The sequence below is a fragment of the Cyprinodon variegatus genome, unplaced genomic scaffold, assembly GCF_000732505.1.
Source record: "Cyprinodon variegatus isolate N-32 unplaced genomic scaffold, C_variegatus-1.0 Scaffold640, whole genome shotgun sequence".
Lineage (NCBI taxonomy): Eukaryota > Metazoa > Chordata > Actinopteri > Cyprinodontiformes > Cyprinodontidae > Cyprinodon > Cyprinodon variegatus.
This window is the reverse complement of record NW_015151093.1, coordinates 439,040-447,738: the sequence shown is the minus strand read 5'-3', so window position 1 is coordinate 447,738 and position 8,699 is coordinate 439,040. Positions and strand designations below refer to the sequence as shown.

The 8,699-nt window shown below is 38.2% G+C and overlaps 1 protein-coding gene across 1 annotated transcript in view; it reads right to left on the bottom strand.

Annotated features, from left to right (window-relative positions):
• LOC107096655 (interferon-induced very large GTPase 1-like) overlaps nt 1–5,675 on the bottom strand; it is a 28,626-nt gene extending 22,951 nt beyond the window's left edge. The window contains exon 1 of the mRNA XM_015393412.1: nt 5,641–5,675. The gene's annotated coding sequence lies outside the window, so the exon portion shown is untranslated. The remainder of the gene's footprint in view (nt 1–5,640) is intronic.
• Between the last annotated feature and the right edge of the window lie 3,024 nt (nt 5,676–8,699).

Here is an 8,699-nt window from a genome sequence, read left to right as displayed (position 1 = left end):
TACTGAGTAGGTTATTCAAGCCAGACCTGGCCAGCCGCGCGGGTTTGCTGCATTCATATGCTAATTAGGGCCATTAGTACAGCTGATCGCTCTCCACATACGTCAGAGTCCGTTCCCGACAATTTGTGGCACTGACAAACGGGGACAAGCGCGGGTTGCAAATTGTCGGAAACTGACGAAAATCAGGGAGATCTGCGGGAGTTTACGGGGACGAAAATCTCACTTTTCATGCAGTGCAAGGAATTTGTCACTGCATGCACACGGTGCAATCAAGCCAAGACCTCTTATCGACCTCCCTCTGACCTGTTACGTGCACTTCCTGTGCCCTCACAGCCCTGGTCCCACATCTCCAAGGATTTCACCACCTGTTGCCTGTATCTGAAGGTAACTCCTTAATTCTCACAATAATTGATAGATTCTCCAAAATGGTTCACCTGGTTCCTCTACAGAAAATTCCCTCTGCAAAAGAGATGGGCAAATTTCTTGCCAAGGAACCTCCCAGCACTGCAGTACAAGGTGGGAGAAAAGGTGTGGCTCTCCACCCAGGACCTGTCATTAAGGGTGAAATGCCGGAAATTGGCTCCTCGTATCATTGGTCCCTTCCATATGACTTAAGCAGTGATGCCTCCAGCTCCCTCTGACCATGAAGTACCATCCCACCTTTCACATGTCTTGTGTCAAACTTGTTGTGCAATCTCAATGCGGCAGTTTTAACATGCCAATACACTGATAAAACATCTCTCCTGGTTTCTGGTTTAATTCTTGGTCTTCCTATTTCTGGTGATTACTGCAGGTTCTTCTCGTACCCTTAATGATGAAACAAAATTGGCGCCAGCTGTATCAAATTAGCTGATAGCACAGCCCAAACGCTCCCTGAAGTAATCTAGTGGGAAGAACAGGAAACACTGCAACACACTCCCAGAACCACAACCGTGCCTTTTTATTTTTATTTCATTCTATTATTGTTACTATTTTTTGTCTCGTGGAGGCCCCAAAGCCCCAAGCTTTTTGTAGGAACAAAAGACAGTGTGAAAGATTACAATATACATGTGGGCCAAACACTTTAAAACCATGAAAATAACAAGAATCAGTGACATCACACAACAACTGGCGTCACCGGTGATTGTGGTGACACCGGTGATTGTGGTGGTCCAGAATTCTCAGTCTGACTTCATTCCACCGGTCATTTCCTGGTCACTATTATTCCCTCTCTCATTACAGAAATCCAAAGAGATCCAGCTCCAGTCTCAGACAAGTCTTTCACAATCTGCTGCATCTTTCTATTCAATAAACTGTTGACCTGTCTTTGTTCAGGCTGAGTTCTTTGTTCTCAAATTCTATTTGTTACAGTTACAAATCTCTGTCTCTGTCTTAGTCTTAGGTCTTTTGCAGACTCCAACAGGTTTTCTTCCAGAATAGTCCTGTATTTGGGTCCATCCATCTTCCCATAAATTTTTATCATCTTCCCTGTCCTTTTTAAAGAAAAGCAGCCACAAACCATGATGATGCCACCACCATGTTTGACAATGGGGATGGTGCATTCAGGGTAATGAGCTGTTTTTCTTTTACGCCAAACACAACATTTTGCTCTTTAAACAGACCTCTGAGACTCTCACCGAGCAGGTGCATTTCTACAGAGACTTTATTAAACACGGGTGGAATCTATTTATCATCATCAGTCATTTAGATCAACCTAGGATCATCTAGAGATCCTCACTGAAGTTCTGAGTTTGCTGCACTGAAATTAAAGGGGTTAAATATTTTAAACCAAAGGAGACTTTAGAGAAGCCAATTAACCTAACAGTCATGTTTTGCCGTGGGAGGAAGCCGGAGTACCCGGAGAGAAAACCCCTATGTACAGGAAGCAAACTCATGCAAACTCCATGCCGAAAGGCTGGGAATCAAACCTGTATCTTCTTGCTGCAAGGCAGCAGTGCTAACCACTGCGCCGCTGCTTAAAATAAACAATGAAATTTGTTCCACTTCATGACTGTGTCCCAGTTATTGTTGAAAAAATGGCAATGTTTTATTGAAGCCTAAAATCTGGCAATAGCTTGAAAAGTTAATGGAGGGCAAATACTTTTGGAATGCACTATATATCACAATAATTTGCACAGTAAATAAAAAAGATCTAAGTCATCTTAAGACTCTTACCCGTCCTTAATGCTGCAGATTGTTGGACTTCTTTTCGTTTTGCCATCCGTCTTTTCTCAGAGACCATGTCATCAACTTTTTGCAATAGAGAAATTATCTCATTTTCATCCATCATACTTCTTGTACATGTATGGTATCGTTTTTCATAAAAACTGCTGTTTGCTTTCAAGTCTTGGAGAGCACTTTCACAAATTTCATCTGGGCCACGAGTCACAACTGTCATTACATAAGAACTGTGCTCCTTCCCAAACCTTCTTTCTAGCCACTGCATTCCAGAGGTGTACTGGCTCTCATGCTGGCCATTTGATATCAGTAAGATAAAGACAGGGTCTTCTGTATTTCTTGGAACTGTGTCAATGCTTGGAAACCCAAGCATGTTTATGAAAGAGATGTGACGACCTAGGAGGTCATAAAGTCGGGATGAAAACACTCTCTCATTTATCTCCTTGTCTTTGTCAAGTATGATATTTTTTGATCCAATCTCAATGGAGTTATTGTTTCCAATTAAAACAAGTGTGAGTTCAGGAGTCACTGAAAAGCAAAAGTACAATTACATGACACACCTGTTTAAAGCAGCCTTAAAAACTGCAGCTTAGGGAAATATGCAATGAAATGTGCAGTCAGTGCTCCAACAATCTTACCTGCATTGCTTGCCGTTAATGAGGGCATGTTGTCAGTCTCCTCCTGTATGTTTTTGTCCTTCTTCTCGGACTTATCAGCATCATCACTGTTCATGACTATGAAAATACAATTATTTATCAATCCTCTGTTTATAANTCCTGTTAGGAATTCAGTTTGTGTGGGTTATTTGTCTGTTTTTTTTCTCCCTCCACCACCAGGTGGTGCCCTGTCCTCCTTGGCCCTCCTGCACACCTGCGACTTGTTGGATCATTACTGAGGAGTATTTGAGCAGTGGACTGTCACTACCTCAACGCTAGAGTGTTGCCAGTTTTGGGTACTCTAGACAAGCTGAGTTTAGCTGAGTCTAACCTGAGCCTTTGTTTCTCTGAGTCTTATATTGTTTTTTCTTTGCTCTTCAGCAGGAATCCTTCCTGTGTAACTGGATGCCTGGCCTTCTCCCCCTTGAAGGATTTACTGAGTTCACACTGAGCAGGGGAAAACATCCACATGAGCTGTTCAACTCCCTTTCGGAAATCCAAGTGACAGTCCACTCCATTGCTCCTCCGGGTCCAACGAATGTCTACCTGTCCGCTCTCCAACGAGTTACCTCTTCTCTGGATAAACCCACACTGACTGGATTCAAGGATAAACAAGAACCCCCTCCAACAGTATTCAAGCCTCAGTCAATTTTCCTATGGTCCCTGAACTGATCACTGTGATCTCCCCTCCAGGTTTTCTAGTTCCGGTTCACCAGTTCACTGAGTTCCAGATCCAACTCCTGTACGCATTACCACAATAAACCTGTTTAACTTTTCCCTGGTTCTCTGAGTGGTTCTCTGCATGTGGGTCAGATCTCTTAAAACAATCATGACACTCCAAAATGTGATTAAAGATATCTTGCATTGTTATTTTCCCCTAGACATAATATAAGAATATAAAACATCATTAATGGCGTTCAAAATTTAGTAAATAATGTTTGTCTATTCTATTATTATTTCTGTATCTCTATAATGGGTCTGTATTATGAGTTGTCTTGTCTATCCAGAGGGCCCCATGTAAATATCCTATATCTGTCCCTGCTTTGATTCTCTCCTCCAGGTTTCATCTGAGAATTTAGCCAGTTAACCTAACAGGCATATTATTGGACTGTGGGAGAAGGCCGGAGTACCCGGGGAGAACGCACACATGCATAGGAAGAACATTCAAACTCCATGAAGAAAGGCGAGGGATCGAACCCTGTACCTTCTTGTTTCAAGGCAGCAGTGTTAACCACTGTTCACTTGTTAAAATATCCAATAAATTTTGTTCCACTTCATTAATGTGTCGTACTTGTTTTTCATTCTTAACAAAAGATTGCAATGTTATATTGAAGTTTGAAATCTGCCAAAAAGTTCATGGGGGGGGCAAATACTTTTGCAATGCACTGTATATCATAATAATTGGCACAGTAAATAAAAAAGATCCAAGTCATCTTAAGACTCTTACCTGTCCTTAATGCTGCAGATTGTTGGACTTCTTTTCCTTTAGCCATCCGTCTTTTCTCAGAGACCATGTCATCAACTTTTTGCAATAAAGTAATTATCTCTTTTTCATCATGCATACTTCTCGTACATGTATGGTAACGTTTTTCATAAAAACTGCTCTTTGCTTTCAAGTCTTGAAGAGCACTTTCACAAATTTCATCTGGGTTATGAGTCACAACTGTCATTACATAAGAATCGTGTTCCTTCCCAAATCTTCTTTCTAGCCACTGCATTCCAGAGGTGTACTGGCTCTCATGCTGGCCATTTGATATCAGTAATATAAAGACAGGATCTTCTGCATTTCTTGGAACTGTGTCAATGCTTGGAAACCCAAGCATGTTTATGAAAGAGATGTGACGACCTAGGAGGTCATAAAGTCGGGATGAAAACTCTCTCTCATTTATCTCCTTGTCTTTGTCAAGTATGATATTTTTTGATCCAATATCAATGGAGTTATTGTTTCCAATTAAAACAAGTGTGAGTTCAGGATTCACTGAAAAGCAAAAGTACAATTACATGACACACCTGTTTAAAGCAGCCCTAAAAACTGCAGCTTAGGGAAATATGCAATGAAATGTGCAGTCAGTGCTCCAACAATCTTACCTGCATTGCTTGCCGTTAATGAGGGCATGTTGTCAGTCTCCTCCTGTATGTTTTTGTCCTTCTTCTCGGACTTATCAGCATCATCACTGTTCATGACTATGAAAATACAAATATTTATCAATCCCCTGTTTATAAGGATATATAATGAGGTATTTTCTGACAGAAATATCTATAACTTCCACTGCCAGTTCTTTTCACAATCAACCTATGCATTTATATACAATATACTGGCTCACATAGAAACAATCCAGTACCTAACATGCAACCATACATAGCAAGCTTGTATTGGTAGGGAAGCCTTCGGCATGGGGGATAGAAAGATTGTATATCAGATATATCTGGTTCTTTTAATGCCTCTCGTTGTATGTCATTACAAAGGAATTACACCTGTGAGACTAATTCTGAGTTTATGAAGTTATAAACTATTTAACAGCAAATTTTTAATCAATTTAATTGTTTTACTGAATTGCTGGCAAGTAAAATCATCAGATGAGTTCTCAGAATGTCCCCCAACAAACTGGTCTGCATGTCTCTGGTCTCTCCCTAATTGTATTCTTTCTTTTGCCATCCATTTTTTTTAGCTGTTTCACTTTCTTTTCATCACTCCTCCTGACTCTTGTCTATATCCTCTCAATAACAGTAAATATACAGTTTATAATATATATACTGTTGCTAAAAGAAAACATTTCATTTTCAACATAATTCAATTGGTATGATTTAATTTGGTTTAAATTCTTACCTGCTTTGGACCTCCCTTTGCTCCTTGCCTTCAGCAGCTGTAAATAAACAGGGTATACAGGTAAAGGAGTATGTTTGAATACATTAATATCATTACATATATACTGAAAATATCTAAATAGACCACCAGTGATGTCTCACTTTAACTTTCGCTGAAAATCTTTATATTGCAAAAAAGAAGTCAAAACTGTCTTTATGTGCACTGTTTGGCTAAAAGCCACTGACAATAACCTTGGCCTGACTCTGAGAGGACTATTGGACTACTAAATTTAACCAAGTTATGCTACCACTCCCATGAAATATAACAATATTCAGGCTTTAAAAGTGGGCCTATAAATGTTCTTTCTGGAGAGGGCATTTTCCCTGATGCAGGGGAACCAGATTCAGAAGTAACTCCTTTCACGTGTCATGTCTGAACAGTCCAGTCTATCTTGAATATTCACTTACAAATAAAAAAAAAAAGCAGGAGAGAGTTTCTAATCATCAGCCTGCCTTAGTGCAAACACGGGTGTACAAAGAAACTAATAATTGAAGAAAACTATCTTCAAAAGTTTGTTAGTTAAATAATCCATATTCCCCTCGGAACATATTCATATAATCAACAGCTTATTTTCAATTTAGCCTACATCTTGTCTTCAAATAATTAGGTCTTTCTATTATAATGAAATAATTCTCAGTCTCATCTGCTTTTATCTTCTCTACCAGGACGATGAAAAGAGACGTCTTACAGTCTATCACTTTTACATTAAACAATCTTTGTTTGCTTCGACATTTAATATATTATCTGTTAATTAAAGAAGGCCTATCTTCTTTTCAACATTCAAATCCCTGTGGATGGTAGTTTTAAAAAAAGGAAGTGTGCCATTTCACAGGGAGTGGTCCTTGGGTATTAAAAAGACTAAAGATCAATTTAAACCAGACATGTTATTTCTAAAGCTGTATAAAATGTATATAATATAATCTGTCACTGTTAGTGTAGGTCTGCAAAACTGTAAGTGGGAAAAAAAGAGGGGAAAATGCATTTGCATGCTCACTGCTATTTTTATTACCAATATTTCTATTAGAATCTTTTCATGAAAGGAAAAAAAAAAATCTAATTCTTAAAAACATTTTGAATTTTATGTGTTGGTGTGTGTGAAAAATCAGAAAAGCTTTGCTTACCCTTTTAGCTTTTTACTGGCTATTCAAACTTCCTTGGCTGCTGTAGTATGTCTAGCTGTTTCTGTTTACTGAGAAATCCTCCAAGCTGACTCTTGTTTTATGTGTCATACCCACAAAGGCTCCGCCTACTGTCTGCTGAAAAACTCTGTATGTTTTTAATTAACCATTATCCTGTAAAAGGAAACCTAAAGTAAAAGAAATAAGTTCTCTCTGAAAGATGATTTGAGAAAAAAGCTTTGAAAATATATAAATGCTCTTGCATGTTCCTTACAGGTATTATAAATCAACAAATACTAAGTTAAAACATAGTAGTTTGTGTACAATAATTGATTTGGTTATTTCTTTTAAATTTAAATCTAATTCCTTAAATATATTCTGTGAAATACAAGCCAAATAAAGCAGCATTAAACAGCAATAGATTAATGGTAAGGACAGTTAAAAAGTTAGCGATTAATGACCTGAATTACACTTCAAGGATTAAAGAGCAATTATCTCTGTGATATCTTAAAAAAACAACAAAAAAACTCACCCATGCTTTTATTCTGCAGAGGAATTTATAAATATAAAGTTGTTTTCCAGTTCTACCGAAAAAGTCAAACAGTTGCAGTAGATCCAGGAAACTTCTGCCTCCATTTTTATCTAAGCAAAAAAAGCAAAACATAACCTCCGTTATGTAGGCCTCACACTGACAGTTTACCCCTCAAGCAGACATTTTTGAAAGATTTGAGGCTGCTAAAATGTAATTATTTTTTATACTTAATAAAGTATGGTAGTAATAATTATACATTTAAGGGGCATTAAGTACGTTTACAGAGTTTGTAAAAATAGCAAAACCTCTGGTCAAATGAAAGAACTGCAGCACTCTTGTGCTCGGTGTATCGCCGGCCCATAAACTTCAGAACAGAATAATCTGCTGCAAAGAAGATCACCTTGTTTCAATATTGTGAAATTCACAAAGGTAAGAAATGTAATTTTCTTATAGTTATCATTTGGTTCTCAATAATTTATTTGACACTCAAAATGTATTAAACGGTCTCAGAGAAATACAGACTAGTGTAACTACCTGTCATATATATCATAACATAAAAAAATTCAAGATAATTCAAGTGTCTTTATCAAAACATCAATCCAAAAATACAACTTTATTTGGTTTGAGGGATCCTGCTTCTCCTTTCCACAGCCTGGGACGGTTATACACTTCAATAGAAACACTTCTGCAAAATTAGGAATGAATTAAAGGCTAAAGAATGGCCTGCATTGAGGTACCAAGCATGACAAATTATGAAAGCGCCCGTGATAATTTTGAAACCGTAAATTTTCAGGTGTATTGGCTTGCTTATTAGGCTAGCATGCTATTTCTAATACATATTACCATGTAGACATTCTACCGGTCATTAAAAAAACACAGGACATATGCTATATGGTCAGAGTTACCTTGACTCACATTTTAAGAAAAAAGGCATTTAAAAGAGTCAGAATGATTATAAAGGGTATTTGGTGCTGGTCCTTAAGGTCTCTCAATAGGGTGTGTAACATTGGTTGGGCTGAAAATGGCCTATTTGCTGTTCTATGAGCCCTAATGCAAGCCTGGTTAAAAGACACATAATAAAACAACAGGTTTTCTTGCTTTTATGGTACAGTATGCTAATGAATATTTAGATGAGCTGTGCACCGATTGGTTGGTTTGCAATTGCTGAAGCTGCTAAGCAAAAATGCATCATAGCAACAAGCACTCATCACAATGAGGGAAACATCGAAATTGTTGATATGGTAGGGTGACCAGACATCCTCCTTTTCCTGGACATGTCCTACTTTTCATACTTAAAAAAATTTCCAGGGGGAATTTCGAAATCATCCGGGATTTTGGTCGACTACAGTGCAGCACGTAGTCGAAACACA